The 18,484-nt window shown below is 47.8% G+C and overlaps 1 protein-coding gene across 2 annotated transcripts in view; it reads right to left on the minus strand.

Annotated features, from left to right (window-relative positions):
- The window catches only part of LOC127200056 (acid-sensing ion channel 2-like), a 269,275-nt gene that overhangs the window by 108,381 nt on the left and 142,410 nt on the right, over positions 1-18,484 (minus strand). The window lies entirely within an intron of this gene.

Consider the following 18,484-nt stretch of genomic DNA (forward strand, 5'->3'; position numbering starts at 1 on the left):
GCCAACTTCTTTTGGCACTCTCTAAGATTCCCAGAGCTCCTTGGTGTGTAACTCTCCCAGCTTGTAGACGAGGAAGCTGAGAGGCTCTGAAAGGTGAAGGGTTAAACTACAGCGAGGGAATGCCTTGCTGTAGTCACTTTCTGTGACTTGAGAAGGTGGCTTCTGTAAACAAGCGATGGGCATAGTTCTTTGTGGAAACAGTCAAGTGCCCAGAGGCAGAGAGTACACAGGGTTGGAGGTGGGTCTGGGAAGACGTAGGGGAGGCTTGGGTGGGGGTGGGGGTGGGGTAAATATGATCAAAGTGCATCATATAGATGCACATGTGAAATTCTCAAGAATTAATGCACAATATTAAACAAACTACAACGAAACTGAGTACATTTTAATGGGCCAAAGCAGACTACACAGAGCACTCATGAGAAGTCTCTGATGTAGGGACTGGGATTGGGGAGTAGGTACCTCCCTTCAGGAAGGACAGGGGCTCACAGAAAGGGGAAGGAGAAAGTGTGGCCCCAAAATGCCCCCTGATCTTGCCATATCCGTATTTCTGCTCTTCCCACTACTCTTTGCTTTCCCCCTCTGCTGATGTGAAGTCTGTTGCCTCAGGATTCTCTGTCTCCCAAGCAAAGCCGACTGGGGCATCAGGAAGAGGAGGAGGAGGAGGAGGAGGCTGTGTGTCCCTCTACACTCAATGACATGCCTTAGTTTGTGTGCCCATCACCTTGGAGACAGTGAATGCAGAGAGCTTTGCAGAGGATGGTAAGTAGGTAAAATTAGCTAGCATTTCTATTATTGATAGGAATTCTACTCCCTCCTCTGAAATCTGAGCTCCCATAGAATGTGACTGTGGGCACATGGTTCCCTTCCTAAGCTCTTTTGTTACCATCACCTCACATACTTGTGTCATTATGGTAGCAGCCTTTAAGACCCTCTCAGCAAACCTGAAGTGTGCCTTAATATTCAACAGTCACCAGGCTGTGCAGCTCGCGATCAGAGCTTACCCTTCATGACTAATTAAAACTTTGTGCCTTTGACTAAAGTCTCATCTTTCCCTGTCCCTATATCCTCAAACTGGCTTAACCTCCCATAACTAGCATTGCAAGTGGCCATCAGATATTTGAATTAGGGAAATACAAATTAAATCCCCAGGAGCTAAAACCTCACACCTGTGGGGATGGCTATTCCCACGCTCAGAAAAGATATCAAGCACTGGTAAGGACAGGGGGAAAAAAAGCAAGCCCTTGGACAGTATTGATGGGGGTAAAATTAGTGCGTCCATTTGGTGTGACCCAAAAAATAAATGTGGAACTTCCATATGATACAGCAACCTCATTTCCATGTATATATTGATGGGAATTAAATTGGAATGTCAAAAGCATCCCTGCCTTCCCATGTTACATTATTCACGACAGCCAAGATGTAGAATCAAGTGGAGTGCAGTGACTGGGTGAAGAAAATGGGAGGTCGGTGTGTCTTTCTGCCTGCCTGCCTGCCTATCAATTATCTATCTGTGCATGATGAAATACTATTCAGTCTTCAGAAGGAAGTAATTATTGTTAGTGTTGAAAACATGGATGAATTGAGAGAGTACAATGCTAAAAGAAGCCAGACAGACAAGTGCTTTCCACATTCTCACTTCTAGACAAGTCAAGCTTATAGAAACAGTGGCATCATAGCTCCCACTGCAGGTCTCCTCAGCTGCTTTCCTGATCCCATGCCTATAGACCTATTACTGCTTTTATTACAATTGCTGTTTGCTAAGTTTATAGAAGTTCATGCTTATTTGGCAGCTACTTCTTGGGGGGGGGGGGAGGTTTCTAAGATTCCTTCTGGAACATTCCTTGGGTATTCCTAAAGATGAAGTTGTATTACCCTGGCTGGTATTTTAGTCTTCCTCGTCTCAATCCCAGGGGCTTGAGTGGGCTCACCATCCTCCTGCCACGAGTGTTCCATTTTGTTTTGTTTTGTTTTGTTTGTAGACAGGGTCTACCGTGTAGCCTTGGCTGGGCTGGGAACTCACTGCACAGTCCAGGCTGGCCGCCAGCTGTTAGAGATCCAATGCTGCCTCCGGGTGCTGGGACTAAAAGTGTACGCCATGCCCCCACACCCTGAATGATAAGTGTGTTTTGTGCCCGGGTGACCCAGTCTGAGTTGAGACTACGCAGCACTCCTCGCACCTGTTTCATCGTACCTCCTGGGGTTTTTTTCCTGTGTAGACGGAGAATGGCATGGGGGAGGAAGAACTTCCCAAAGAGAGTTATGGAGTGTTTCTGGGAAATTCTGCACTATCCTTCAGGGCTGCATTGAAGCAATGCATCAGTGGAGACCAAATGATGGTTTATGATGTTTACAGAGGAAAAGCAGATGTTCCCATTAATGCCAGGGCAGAAAACAATCCCAAGGCAGGTTTATTGTCAAAGCTTATCAAGAAAAGGTCAGACAGGTGACTCTCCACAGCGCCGAGGCTCTGAAATCCTTATACCACATTCTCGCTGACTCTGGTCTTCATTGTCATCAACCCAGGCCAGCTCTTCTGGTAAATTCTCCGCGAACACCATTGTTGTTTATTTCTTTCCTCTGTCTGGTCTCAGTTGCTGAGAAGTAGCAAATCTTGCATCATGAATATTCAATTTTTGTGCCTCCACCAGGGCGAGAGGGTTTTTGTTAGTTTAATGAGCCTGCTTTCCTGAGGTGTGGGATGTGAGTCTGGTGGGTCTAGGAGGCAGCCCGCCTGATGCCATCTTCTTTCCCCGGTCCGGTCCGTAGCAGACAGAAGAGATTACCACAGCAGTCTTCTCCTTGCGGGGGGCGCAGGGGAGGGGGGGGCGTTGCTCACAGCTCGTCTAGTTCAGCAGTTCTGGCTGCTGTGAGGGGCTCTGATGGAGTTAGAGAGTGAAGGAACCTTGTCTGCTCTCATTGTATGCGGAGGTAAGTTCTGCCACACTGTCATGGGGGACTCTGCTTGGGGCAGTTAGCCAAAAGGATCTCCTGTTTGACAGAAGCAGAGGTAAGACTTTACATGTTTTAAAAATATCGCCACAGGTTTGGCCCCTGGCCTAGCTTAGGGAGATCATAGACTATGGAGTGAGGTCATGACTATTGGACGGTAGATATGGCTCTGCAGTTAAGGGCACTTGCTGTTCTTGCAGAGATCTGAGTTCAGTTCCCAGCACCTATACTGGGCAGCTCACAGAAGCCTCTGTCTCTGGCTCCAGGGGATCTGATACCCTATTCTGGCTGCCTTGGGCACATGCATGCATGCATGTATATATACATACACATAGATGTACACACACCAATATACATAAAAAATTTAAAAACAAATCTTAAAAACCCTCAATTCTTATTATTAGCTTTGTAGTTGGGCTGCTAATGTTTATTGAGCAACCCTTGCTTTTCTACATAATCTGAAGCTGGCAGTGGGATTCTCATGGGGGCGTGGTTCTTCTGGACCACAGAACCTTGACTTATGATCTAAATACCAGATTTTTAGGGTGGGTGGAGACTTTCAAAACATAAGACAAAATGCTTTTTAGCTCACACCCCATCCATCGAGGGACTGCTACATTTCAACCACTGTGCTAGGTCTTGGGATCACATGGATGGACATGGATGCTGGTCCTGGGTAGCTCGGGAGCCGCTGATGTGAGAGTGGGAATAAGACGGTTTCTGATCATCAAGGAGATACAGAGCCACGCCCATCAAGGTGCAGGATGCAGTTCTTCAGAAGTGGGTAAGTCAACTCAAGCCCACGTGGGTAGAGTATTTTTCCAGCTCACAACACCTACTGAGCTGTGAGCCCCTGTGGGGGTGGGGCGTGGCACCAGCGACTGCTTCTGGGTAAGCCTGCCTTTCCTGCTCTCCTCACTCTGCATCAGACCTCACTTCTCTCCTTTTCTTGATCTCTGGGTCGGGGAGGCGTGAGCACTTCCAGGCAGAATCTGAAAGGGACACGCTCATTCAGGGCCGACAGTAGGAGCCTCCTTCACGTTTGCCTCTACCTTTGTGCTGGCCTAATTCTGACTAAGCCACATAGAGACGAGACGGACAAGACAAAGGTGATCTGAAAGGTGGTGCCCATCATACATTTGTAAAACAGATTATAGTCCCATTTACAGATGAGGCCACTGAGGCTCCAGGAAGGCAAGTTACTTCGAGAGGCATGAAACCGTGTGTTGCAGACAGGTGTAAAGGCTTTCTTTTTCTTTGAGATGAGGACAAATCAGAATGTGAGAATCAGTTTTACCATTCTTGAAGCACATGACCTTGGTCTGGTTTCAACTCTGATCTTTAGTTTTGTCTTTGGATAATGGGGATAACACTCAGCTGACTCCCAAGGGAATGAAGACCCGGCTCTTTCATTTCAGGCCCCGGGTTGCGGGTCTGCCATGCGCCAGATGATCCGGCCATTTCTACCTCGCTCAGTTGTCCCTGGGGACCAAGGAGAATGATGGCTTCCAGTTCCGAAGACCTGTTTGGAGGATCCAATATCAGCTTCTCAATGGGCTGTGTGGTGGCTCTAGCCCTGTCCCACTGCCTGTGTGGGGGTGAATGGCAGCCGTACATTTGTTTGTCTTGGGAACATTTCCAAGTCTCTGATGCAAGTTTTCCCCCAGAGGAATAGCTGAGGCTGATCAGTGTTGTGTGCCGGGTGTTGCGCCAGGCACCTCAGATACTCCACAGGATCCCGTTTAGTATCCCCTTGTCTTTAGCACCCACTCTTTTTTAATTTTTATTTTATTAATTTATTCATATTACATCTAAATTGTTAGCCCATCTTTTGTATCCTCCTATTCCTCCCTCCCTCCTGCTTCCCCCCTACGCCCCTCCCCTATGTCTGTGACTGAGGGGGACCTCCTCCCCCTATATATGCTCTTAGGGTATCGAGTCTCTTCTTGGTAACCTGCTATCCTTCTTCTGAGTGCCACTAGGCCTCCCCATCCAGGGGACGTGGTCAGAAATGGGGCACCAGAGTTCATGTGAAAGTCAGATCTCACTCTCCACTCAACGGTGGAGAATGTCCTGTCCATTGGCTAGGTCTAGGTAGGGGTTAGAAGTTTACTGCCTATATTTTCCTTGCCTGGTCAGCACCCACTCTTAACTATCATTGTTAGAGAAGATGATAGATAATTCCCTAGAGGCCAAGCAGCCTTCCTAGAATCCCCTGGCAAGTCAGAGGCAGCCCCAGGACCTCCACCCCCACCCATCTGAAGACGCCCAAGCACCATCCATCCCACTCCACGAAACAGCAACAAGAAATCCATTCTAGTATTTCTTAGCAACGTCACAAAAGCCAAGATTTGCACACAGCCCATCCCAGCATGTCTACATGTGAATCAAATAAACTGCAAACTGGCGTTGGAAACTTTCAGTGCCCACTGGCACTGCCCATCTGGCAGGGTTCTTGGAGGTGCATTGAGGGGACTTCAGTAGGAGAAGTTAAGCTACAGAGTGTGACAGAGGCCAGAGCTGATCCATACAAGGGGTTGGCTGTGGTCTCCGGGTAGATCTGGGCTACCCTTGGATGGAAGATAAAATCTCCTTGTACTAGAGTGCAATTCCCAACGAGGGAGTTTCCAGAGTGGGAGCTAGCTGTCAGCATGCCACTTGTAGAGCCGATGACACAGAGTCAGTTCTTACAATAGTGACCATAGCATCCATTGTGTCACCACAGCCTCAGGAGTTTCCCAGAGGCTTAGCAGTAACCAACCACCTCTAAATAAATCCATGGCTGAGCTGTAACCAACCACCTCTAAATAAATCCATTTATTGGTCTCTCTTTGCCTACCCCTAAACTGTGAGGCTCTGTCTTACTGTCTATCCAAGCATTCTTTACAAGGCCTGTCTTAAAACACTCAGTAAAGATTTATTCGCTGAATGACTAAATTAAAAAAGTATGAATGAGAAAGATAATGCTGAAACGTGTGTTTTAAGATTCCTTTGCACAAAGCTCAGCTGTTCAAAGGCTGCAAAAACGAACACACCTATCTGGCCCGACCCAGCTTTGTGCACTGTGGTGGCAGGCAGACAGGCGGTACCGTCCCAGAAAACCTTTCTGTCCATGTGGCTGGCTGATGGATGTCTTTGGGAGGAGGCTGCTAAGGAGGCCGTTAGGCCTAGGCCTCTTCCTGGATCACTGCCAGACACAAGAAATGTCTGGTGCAAAGGGGGTGTTTAGAATGGAAAGAGTAGATTTATAGAGATCATAACGGCTACTACAGATATTTATAGTACATTTGTAGTACATTACTGAGATAGAAAATAACTGTATTCTGTACCTCCATGAAGAACTGACCAAAGGTTTGGGTTAAACTTAGGGCACTCACTTAACAGGTCGATCAGTGATCTTTCTTGGAAGTAGCCATGTTTGTGTGTGTGTGTGTGTGTGTGTGTGTGTGTGTGTGTGTGTGTGTGTTTGAGTCTGAAAGTAAGAAACAGTATCTGGTGTCATTTCCTCAGAAGTCATATACCGTGTGTGTGTGTGTGTGTGTGTGTGTGTGTGTGTGTGTGTGTGTGTGTATAGCTCAGAGGACAACCTTGGGTTTTGGTCCCTGCCTTGTACCTTGTTTGAGGCAGGATTTCTTGCTTTCCACTAGGCTATCTGACCCCTAGGCTACTGGGAACTTTTTCTATCTGCCTTCCTTCTTGATGCAGGTATACTGGGGTTACAGAGTTGTTGTGCTGCCATATAGGGTTTTATACAGGTTCTGGGGATGTCTCAAGCTTTTGTGTGAAGCACTTACACACTGAGCCATCCTCACAGCCCCACCTTGGTTTTGAAGACAGGGTCTCTCGCTGACCTGCAGCTCACCAAGCTGCTAGGCTGACTAGCCAGTGAGCCCCCAAGGATTCACCTGTCTCTACCATTCTAGCTCTGGGGACATTTTGTGGGTTCTGGAGATCGCACTTAGGTGACCCCCATGCTTATAAGGCAAGCTTTTTACTGACTAAACCATACCCTCAGCCTACATATTTTATTCCACAGTGAGAGGATGGGTTACACAGGTCTATCAGTTTTCAAAACTCAGGTAACTTTGATGTCATTTGATGTACGTTCATTTTACAAGAAAAATCTTATATCCTCGCCTTCCTCTTTTTCAAGTGAGGGATCAGAGTGGCCGAGGCATAGAGGATACAAGAACAGACAAAGGTTAGCATCACAGGACATGGGCTGTAGGTACATAGACTCCATTCCATTATTCTCTTCGTTTTGTACATGCTTGAAAGTTTTCATAGGGAAGTGGGTAAATGTTCATCCAAAGACAAAGATGGAGCGACCAAAATATCTGGTTGTCTATTACTTTATTAGGCAGATGACAAGTGTTTCCACAAACAACCAAGGACAAACTGTCCCACCCCAATACTCTGAGATATGGGAGGGTAATGCCAAGAGCAGAGGACTGGCCTAGCGACTTTGCTTAGTACCTTCAGTGCTTCCCCTGAGAAGCCGACTTGCGGGGCTGAGCAACACTAGCTGAGGGAATAGTAAAGATGAATCCTGTAGACTCATATATGACTAGGGACCAAGGCTTCTTGCTTCCAACAAGGGGAGATCCAAGCGAGGAAGCAGGAAGATGATGCCCCAGACCCTGACCCTTGAGAAGGGAGTGGAGTAAGGTGACACTGTGAACCAGGATGGAGAATTTGAGCCTTGGAAAGCAGTCTGCACTTATTACAGTGTGAGTTTGCCTTGTCCTGTCTGTAGGCTGTTGATGTGGACCTGAGCAAGGACCTCGGTCTCTTGGCATCTCAGTTTTCTCATCAGTAAAATGGGAGACAGGCTTATCACAGAGGATTAATTGAGGCTGGGCACCTGGCAATAACCAGACAAAGGCATTATGTAACCAAGCTCAAGCAGAGGCAAGGGCTCATGGGAAAGAGGGGATGGGACTTGAAGGCCAGCCCACACGCTGGCAAGCATTGGAGCTCACATTTGCAGGCTAGCAAAAAAGATGGGCTGTGTCTTCATGGGCCACTATGGCTTAAGGAACAGGAAGGAAAACTTAACAGAGAATCTTCATTGATAAAATCCCAGCCGTCTAAAGGGATTCCAGTCCCTTTAAAGAGGAATAATTGCTGGTCCACAGGCTGGCGTGGTGGCTCGGTAGGTAAAGTGCTTGTCGTATAACCCTGACCACCTGTGCTTGGGTCCCCAGATGCACATTAAAAAGCAGGCACAGTAAGGCTTTTCACCAGCATGCCTGTATGGTGAGACGGGAGCCGGCGGCAAAAGAATGTTCCGGGGCTCGGGGGTCGGGGTCGGGTCAGCTAGTCAAGTGCGTGAGAAAGAACAACATGAGAGACCACGGCCTCAAACAAGGAGGAGGATAAGGAATAAGAGTAGAGGTTGCCCTCTGATCTGCACACATGCTGTGCGTCATGGCACATGTCCATGTATGTACATCATCCTGTAGGACACACACACACACACACACACACACACACACACACACACACACACACACACCACACACACAGTAACTGCCAGTCTTCCCCACATCCTCTGTCGTTCCCACCTCTCACTGACATGCAGGGTGTGTTGCTAGGACACACTCTTGCATGGACACGTCCACGCAGCACAACCTTGTGACCTTCTCCTGGACTGCGAGCCAGTCCTGGGAAGTCCCAAAGTCATTCTCAGTGAAGGGCAGGAGGAGAGGCACCTGTCTCAGTTCTCCATCTCTAGCTGCCGTACTGTGGGTGCCTAACTGACGTGTGCTAGATAAAATACAAGGTAAAATGCATGAGCGCTGCATGGAGATAGGTACTTGGTGCCCTCGGGGGGCCTGGAGGGTTGGCTGTAGGCCATTCTGTTTGGGACAGTCTTTCCTCTTCATAGCAGGGGACTATAGAGATGCAAGGTGGCCCCTGGGAAGTACTCATTAGCAGGCAGCGCTCTCACAGATAGCACACATCTCCCAGTCAAGCACCAGGGTGCTTACTATGCTTAACACAGCGTACATCAGAGGCCTAATGGTGCGTTGGAGAACATAAGTGGTGTGCACCAAACTGAACCGGAGAAGAGAATTAGAGGCAGACATCCAGCAAGGTGGGGAACAGTAAGAGCAGCCTTGGAAACGGTGGGTGAGGGACAGTTCTTTGGACACAGGAGAAAACCATCACTTAGGCTCTCCCAGTGGCCAGGGAGCTGCCAGCTTTGGAAAGCTGGCCTGGTAGCTGGGCTCTTGACCACTGCTGTCTCTGCTGGGCCGGCTGGCCTGGCTCTGACTGAACCACTCTGCAATGCTCTGTCAGCTTCCTAGCCACCTTGGCAGGTCTTTCTCCCCTGCTTGCCTTCTCTCTGTCTCTGTGTCTGTCTGTCTGTCTGTCTGTCTGTCTGTCTGTCTGTCTCTGTGTGTATGCCTGTGGGCGTGCGTGCTCATGTGTGCATGTAATGTGAAAGCCAAAAGACAATCTCCAATGTTGTTCCTCAGGATCCAGCCACCTTTTTATTCTTTTTTAAAACTTTCATTGATTTTTATTTTTATGTACATTGATGTTTTGCCTGTAAGTGTGAGGGGGTTAGATCCTCTGGGACAGAGTTACAGAGTTACAGACAGTTGTGAGCTGCCATGTAGGGGCTGGGAGTTGAACCTGGGTTCTTTGGAAGAGCGGCCAGTGCTCTTAACTGCTGAGCCATCTCTCCAGCCGCCATCCACCGCCATCTTTGTGTTGTTTTGATACAGAGTCTCTCCCCAGTCTAGAACTCAACAAGCAAGCTAGGCTGGCACCTGTCTGTGCCTCGTCGGGACTGGAATTGCAAGTGCATGTTACCATGTTGACCTTTCTTTCTTCCACGTGAATTCTGAGCATTGAACTTGGGTACTTGTGCTGTCAAAACCGAACACTTTCATGACTGATATATCGTCCCAGCTTAATGTAGGTTTTAGTTCAACAAATACATTGGCCTACATATTATGTGGCTCAAGATTATATATACCAGAGAATTTATACCTACACCTCTAGAGCCTACTTGCTTGCCTTTCTCCTTCTACCGTTGCCCCAGGACTTTATCTCATTCCCCTTGCCTCAGCTAGTGCTTGTGCCACCCTCTGCTTTTAAGGTTGCCATGTGTTCAAACTAGATAGTATGGCCAAAATTTCAAGAGCAGCAGATAATAGAAGGCACGTTCTTCTGTTCTACACATGCCACATTGAAGTATAGGGAGACCAGTGGGCCAGAATTCCAACACTCTGATGCCCAGCTGAAGAGATACAAGGTTTTAACTGGACACAGCATAGAGCAAACACATATACACACATGCACACACAAACACATGTGTGCATGCCCACATGCCCACAAAGTCACACAGACACATACATACAGACACTTACACATACATGCATGCATACATACAACGCATTGCCACTATTTCTTTATTCAGTAACCCTTCCTTCACTGCAGAGGCAGCTATTCCTGAGGTCTGATTCAATGCAGACCTCTCGTCTCCACAGCTCTGCATTCTAATGCCTTTAAATTGCATTGTGTCTGCATGCCTATTTGCGTGTAGCGGGAGACAGGTGTGTGTTGGTTCAGCTTCTCACGTGGCAGGGATGAGAAATCATGACCTGAATTTCAATCGTTTGCTCATGCTCCACCTCATTCCTCAAAGATTTGAACATGTTTACAGTGCAGAGATGACTAAGAAGTGGTTCCTACCTAGCAGGGACAGGGGAATGGACATATAAATAAATAATAACAATAAACAACAGCGAAAAGAAATAATGTGGCCAGTGGAGCAATCACTCAAACACACAATGAGCCCCACAGCTGGGTGGAGTGACCACAGGGTCAGAAAAGGATTCATGAAGGAGCTGAGATTCTCACTGTGGCTGGGTAGGAAGGAAAATGTCAGGGCACCAGGGCCAGGGAAGGATGGGGGGAGCAGACAAAAATGCACAAAGATGTGGCCAAATGCCTGTGGTTCTCTGGGAGGGAGCCGCGAGCACCTTTGTGGACTTCAAGGGAGGTCATGGAGCAAGGACGCGCTGTTAGAGACGAGAAGGTGTTTTGAGCCATACTGTGAGGATCCTGGGGCTCGGCTTGGACCAAGAGAGCTCTGTGATTTCCAACGGTGTGCCATACTCATGTTGGGATGGAAAAAAGTGGACCCTGAGGGGTTAAAAGTCATTCTGACATATGCAAATGATTCTAGGCTTATCCCTGAAAACAAGCAGAGGCAACATTCAAAGTCAGATCTAGGAACCCCAGCTCCACATGACCCCAAGTGAATGGCAGTGTAGCCACGAAGCAGTTGAGGGAACAAGCGTGGACCTTAGGAAATACAGAGGCAGGGCGAGTCTTGTGATCCTCTTCCAGGAGAAATGTTGGAATGCCCACTTCTGACCCTCCACTGCCATCAGCCACAAAGAAGCTGAGCGGAGTTAGATGCAGGGGGGGAGGGGAGGGGAGAGCGGGGAGATCCTCAGCAAGGACCAGGCAAGAACCTAGTTGTGGGTACCAGGGGGTGGGTGGAAAGAAGGACAGAAAGAACACATTGTCTCAGCTCATGTGGCCAACTGAACAAAGAACTGGGATACAGACAACGCCCAGTTCCTGTTCCTGCACTTGACTGGCTGATAGAGTCACTCATTCCACCACTCAGCATCCGACCTCCAACTCCAGGCTCACACTGAGTATATTGGTGCCATAGACTGTGGGGGCTGTGTGTTACGCATTGACATGCAGTGCTTTGCATATTTCTCCGAGAGACCCAGTATGGAGGATGTTAACAATCTATATTGAGGATACAGGCCAAGTCCAGAAAGGTTAAGTCATTTATGCAAGACAGAGCTGGCATTAACACCCACAGTCGCGCTCCCCTGCTGTGCCTCCTGCTCTGGAAGACGCCAGGCAATGGTGCTATCTTGAAGAGGACCCTGAAAGTGGGGGGCCATTCCTGGTGATCACCCCCAGATGGCAGTTGCAAGCTGCCATTGTCCTGGGCAAACAGAAACAGGGCACCAATGACAAACTGTTTACATGTTCACAGGGCTTTATAGTGCCGTAAAGCAGTCTACTTTCACTCTCACTTAACTTATATGCTGAAATCGGGATGTCCCCAGATCACCCCCAAAAACGGTCCTTTTAAATATTAACTGGAATAATCTGGGAGGTAAACTTTGAAAGGAAGAGAGTTGGGGTGTCCCTGAAAGGAGTACTCAACCTGAACTATCCCTAAGCTGGATACAGGGTCAGGGAGGCCTTCCTGACCTGCAGGGCTCAGGGCAGATCTCTGAGAAAGGCGCACAGTGCATTCTCCACACAGCTAGCTGTTCTGAAACAAACAAACAAACAAACAACAGAATGGGATGCTCTCACACGCAGATAGGGTCTGTACCGGAGCCATCCACTTTCAGGTTGTCTGGGAGAATCCCAGACCAGCATCCACTAAATCAGAGACAGGATAGAGGAGGAGTAAATAGGCCTTGGGACTTGGATGGGGGCGGGAAGGTAAACTTTGAGATTAAGGACTTTCAGTCACTGTGGTTAAGAGAAGAAAAGCCACACGCCCAGAGCCATACGCTACAGATGCGACTGCAAAACAGTCATTCTGATGTCTAGGTTCAAACTCATCCTGCTTTCCCCTGCTGCTCCGGTGTGCATCTGCCTCTGCTCCCCTCTGTCTGTCCCAGCTGTGTGGGACCAGCCCCTGGGGACTGGGAGGACCTTCTCATTCCTCCAGGCCTTTGGCTCTGCTGTTCCACTTGCCTGAACTGCCCTTGCAGGAGCTGCCCTCCTGACAGACTGTGTTTCCTCTTCTGGAGACAGCGGAGATGGTCCATCTGGGCGGCCTTGTCAGGATCACAGTGTCTCCCTGAGCCTCTCTGGGCCTCATTCCCAGGTTAATTGCTGGCATCTATTGTACTGTGGGATTTATGTGTCTGGCTCTCCACTTGACCTCAGGCTCCCGGAAGGCAAACATTCGCTCTTGTTCATCTCTGTACCCCAGTGCCCTGTACTGGCAAGCCAATGAGCTCTCAATCATGGTTACTGTACAGAATTGAAACGTCCTTGCTGGGGAGGGACGTTGTAACAAGAGAGGCGGCTGAGAGGAGGAAAAAGATGGAAGGCGGGTAGGAGGAGATGGGAATTCATGCTGACTGGACTTCTTCATGTCCTATGGAGCATAGGGTGATCTTGCCAAAAAGAAGGGGCTCAGAATAGGTTTGAGGGCATAGGAAGAGAGGAGATGAGGGGCTGGCTGGTGGCCCTAGAGACTGCTCAACCCTGCATCTGCCTGTTGGAGTCAGTCTCTGGAAAAGTACCAGTGAATTAAAGCCCAATAAAAAAGTCAATTAAGTCCAAACTCGTTTATGCCTTAAGCTCCCCCAAGCCAGCGAGCCAGAATGCAAGCTGGGCCGATATTTCTCCATTTCCCTCCACGTCTACATTGGTCTCCAGTGAAGCAGCCGCGACACATTTTATTTCAACTATAAATGGGGCAGATAGACTGATAGCAAAGTAATGGTTGCCAGGGGCTCTCTGTATGCCATCCGAGAGATCCTTGTCAGTAGGGGTGATGGCATGTTTCTGACCTTGGGCTCTTGTAGGACACTGGGGATCTATGGGAGTGCATGTGTTCCCATATAAATGTGGGTATGGATGCATATATCATGTGTGTATATGGCTGCTGTTGAGTACACAGGTAAGTGCCATTTTAAAGATTTGAATATTGATTCATTTTTACACTGACTCACCATGTACACCAGACAGAGGTACTATGTACTGTATTTGCCCCTGGGGTTCTTGAAAGGAAAGAGAGAGTTTTAGCCTTTATATTTGTGGGCTAGGTAGTCCAGAAATCTCAAGGAGAATATAGACACGAATCGACCGTTAAGTGTGTGCATGTGTGAGCATGGACGCTTCAGTACGGATGTGTATGATTCCTGGCTATCCATGTATACTGATCAGTGCTCAGATTGTGTGTGTGTGTGTGTTCATATAATCAGCTGGCCCAGGCCCTGCAAAATTTCTCTGGAAAGCTGTTTCTGACCAATAATAGCTAATGTGACTTGATATGTGAACGAGGGCGGAGAGAGGGACAAGAAGAAAGAATAGAGTTGTCAGGAGCTCTTGGATCAGAGGCAGAGAGAGAATGCTAGAATACACAGGACCCTCGGCCTCTGTCTCTTGCCCTCATGGCCTCTAACGCTCTCATCCGCTGGACGCTCACTGGTGGGAACCCTCAGGAGGCTGTGGCTCTGCTGTCAGTGGGTGGCTGAAAGAAGCCTGGCATAAGGTGATGTGGGCTGTAGAGGACAGTGTAGAGTTGGGAGTCCCAGGATTGACGCCTGCTAGCCTTGTAATCTTGGGCACGTGTCTTAGTTTCCCTGAGTCTTTAAGTGCCACCTGAGTCCGATGCCATCATAGGATGGATGTGACAATCTTGGAGTTCTCAGGAGACTGAGAAAGGTAGAATAAGTGGGGTATAGCAAATATAGGTAATAGCTCTTGAGTTTTGAGGGATGACCCATTTCTCCTCACATGATCGTCCCCCTAGTGTGTGTGTGTGTGTGTGTGTGTGTGTGTGTGTGTGTGTGTGTGGTGTGTATACATGTATATGTAAGTAGAGGCCAGAGGTCAGCTTCAGGTGTCTTTACTGCTTTTCACTATATATATATGTGTGTGTGTGTGTGTGTGTGTGTGTGTGTGTGTGTGTGTGTATACACACACATATATGTATATATGTATATATATATATGTGTGTGTATGTAAGGGCATTTGTATGCATGTATGCTTGTGCACCATATGTTTGTGTAACATGTGCTTACCTGGTGCCCACAAAGGCCAGAAGGGGACATTAGGACATCAGATCCCCCGGGACTGGAGTTGTGAGATGCCATGTGGAGTCCAGGGTCCCTGAAAAAGCACTTAGTGCTCTTAGTTGCTGAGCCATCTTTCTGGGCCTCTACTTCATTTTTTGAGATGAGGTCTCTCACTGATCCGGTGTTTAGTTGTATTATCAGGCTAGTGGTCTCCAGAACATGCCTGACTCCTGTTCATCCCAGTGCTGGGGCCACAGAGCTTTGCCCCCATGCCTGGTGCTCCCACACCTGGAGCTCCACGCTCAGGTCCTCACCCCTGTGCAGCAAGCATCCACTGAGCCACCTCCCCATCCCTCCTTGTGCAAGTTATGATTTTCGTCTGCTTGATTGCTTGCATAGCGTTTTCCAAAGTGTCTTCCAAAAAAAAAAAAAAAAAAACTATTTTCTTGAGATGTTTGAGATAAAATGACTCTGTTGGCCAAACTGGTTAGAATATGTTAGGCTAAATGAGGTTTTGAAAAGTTTCTTTTTGGTTAGAAATTTAAAACACATTGGCAATTCCATACCCATATGCATTGTATCCTAATCATATCCAACCCAAATTTATTCACAGGTCCTGTTCCTACCTTTGTGCCTTCTTTTTGTATAACCCCCAGCACGTTCCCTTCTCAACTTCATGTTCTCATATTTTTCCCTTTAAAACCCACTGAGTCCAGTTAGTGATACCTGCATGCACCCAGGTACAGGGCCATGCATATGAACATTGGCAGCTTACCAACAATCACACTTACTTTAAAAAAATCACTTCCCCACCCTCCTCCCAGTAGTCATCAATTACCAATGGCTTGTGAGCTAGGGCTGGAGGCCCCCTGAGTACCACCACCCACCTAAAAATTCTCATAGGACTTCTCGGAGCCTTTAATATATTGATGTGCATTGTGAATGGGGGGGGGGTGGAGGTTGGGGAAAGAGCATGCTCCCTCTATCTTAGATTGGATTTACCCAGAGGTTAGGGTTTATGGGCAGCGGTATATTTAGGAGGTGACTCAAGGAAGCCATAGGAGGAGATAAGTGAGGAAGGGAATCTACTTCCTGTTCAGGATGGCTGGGGATTAGTCCTGCAGGGGACCGCTGAGACATGTTGGAAACACACACAGGAGTGGAGGGAGGCTAGACAATTGCCTGATTGCCCCTGCTTAGTGTGGAGGGGGCAGGGTTCTTAACCCCAAATGCCCAGTGTCCCTGTAGGCAGCAGACACTCTCGCGAGTTTTCAGAAAGTGCCTCACAACAGAGTGAGTGTGCTGAGGGGACACAGGGCTGATGGCAGCTGCCCGACTTGGTCCCCACACCTACCAGAACCGGATCTTGGGTAGCACCGACTGAATGGATAAAGTGTGAAATCCCTCCATGGATTACCCTTAAGCCATTTTTCTAATTTTATCCCTTCCCACTTCCTTTTAGCCTCAAAGCCAAGGTATTGGAATTACCGCTGTGGATTGGCAGCAGGGCTGGGATAGCGTGAAAAGTCTCTTTCAATTGGGATTTCTGGGCTGGAATGCAGCTCAGTTATAGTTGAGCATGTGCTAAGCTGTGAGTCTGATCTCTGGCATCACATAGCCTAGGTGTGGGGAGGATACTGTAACATTAGCACTCAGGAGGTAAAAGCTTGACGGATTAGGGATTTAAGGTCATCCTTGGGGAAATATCAAGTTGGAGACCAAGTTGAGATACCTGAAGCTCTCTGTATCAATAAAGAGAAAATGAACTAACTAGCCAACCAAACATAAAGCCAAAAGCCAAGTAGGAGTTGTGAGGATGTCTCTAACTTCATGCATGGAGGTACGTTCTGTGTCCTTGAGGACTGATGGCTGTGGCTCATTGCAGGACGGGGGGCAGTGAAGGAGGGAGAGGCATGAAGGTTCTGGCAGGTGGTGTTTGGCAGAAGAGCCACAATACTGATTGGAAGAAGCCAAGACTGAGGCTGGTGAGTCAGAGCCAAGCTTTGGGCACATAGTGCTTGGCAGAAACAAAGGGGGATGGGCCTAGGGGGGGGTCAGTGGCTGAGTGCCCTTGCTCTGAGTCAGCATCTCAGGGGCTTACTAGTGTCTTAAAGGGACCACAACGTGTTCCTGAGAGATGGTGACCACCTAACTTCCAACATTTACTTGGAATATAAGGAAAGCTAAGGACTAGAGATGAGAAAGGTCTTCCTTGATGTCACCCATCAATTTAAGAGCGGAGTGGGTCAGTGCACATGCCTCTCTTGTGTGTAGTCGGAGTTCTCTCAACTCTGGGTTCTGCAAACCGTGAAGCTCCTCACTTGCCCATGTATTTCCCTTTGCTCTGCTGCCTTCAGCCTATGATGCCAAACCCTTCACATGCCACCTCGTCCATCATTTCCTTGGGGGTGGCTCTCTGCCTCTTCAGGTAATAATAACATTTTCAGTTTTTAGAAACATCAGCAAGTTTTGCCAGGCAGTGTGAGAGATCAGGAATGCTAATGCTGCCATCTGGGGATTATGTTAATATACTGTCCTGAGCTGACATTTGAAAAATTATGCAGTTTAATTGGCTGCCTTTTCTGTCTGTGAGCCCAGGGTCAGGTTGCATTGTGTCAGGGTGGTAAGAGGTTGTATGAGATAGGCAAATGTTGGGTTGGAAGAAATGCTGACCTGAGATCAAAAGTCTTGGGTTCCAGCTGCTCCCAGGTATATGGCCTTTAGTTGGCTGCTATTCATATTCAGGTTTTATTTTATTGTAAGGTACCAGGAGTGGGGTTCTTTAACCTCTGAGTAGTTCTCTAAATTATAACTACGTATGACTCACAGGGCTTCTATATGTAGCCTTGGCTGTCCTGGACTCGCTTTGTAGACCAGGTTGGCCTTGAACTCACAAAGATCCACTTGCTTCTGCTTTCTGAGTGCTGGGAATAAAGGTGTGCACCACCACGCTCGGCTCTACATGTGACTCTTAACTTAAAGTGTCTCCTCAAAGCTTTTGCCTTCTTTCATCCTTTGGGTTCCAGGATGTCTTAGTTTTGTTTTCTGTCGCTGTGATAAAATACCCATGACAAAAGTAACTTAAAGGAGAAAGAGTTTAGGTCTGGAAAGACAGTTCAGAGGTTAAGAGCACTGACTGCTCTTCCAGAGGTCCTGAGTTCAATTCCCAGCAACTACATGGTGGTTCACAACCATCTATAATGTGATCTGATGCCCTCTTCTGGCCTGCAGGTGTACATGCAGGCAGAGCACTGTATACATAATAATAAAAAAATCTTTTTTTTTTTTTTTTAAATGGAGAAAGGGTTTATTTGGGTTCATAGTTGTAGAGTATAAGCATCATGGGAGAGGAGAACTTGAAGCAACTAATTCCGTCCCATCCACAGACAAGAGCAGCGAGCAATGAGTTGATGCATGCATACCAGCATTCAGCTTGCTTTTTCTGCTCTTACACAGATCAGAATACCCTGCCAAGGGAATGGTGCCTCCCACAGTGGGCGTGTCGTCACACCTCTATTAATGTAATCAAGACAGTCCTCTTCTAGACACACCCACAGGCCAATCCAATCTACATAGTCCCTCATGGTGACTCCTTTCTGAGATGATCCTAGACAGTGTCAAGTTAACAATTAAAACTTAACCTTCACATCCAGTTTCCAGCCATGTCACCCATTCTTGGTGTTGCTCTTGGCAGTGAAACACTTTTACTTGCTTTT

This window comes from Acomys russatus, chromosome 16 (genome assembly GCF_903995435.1).
Source record: "Acomys russatus chromosome 16, mAcoRus1.1, whole genome shotgun sequence".
Lineage (NCBI taxonomy): Eukaryota > Metazoa > Chordata > Mammalia > Rodentia > Muridae > Acomys > Acomys russatus.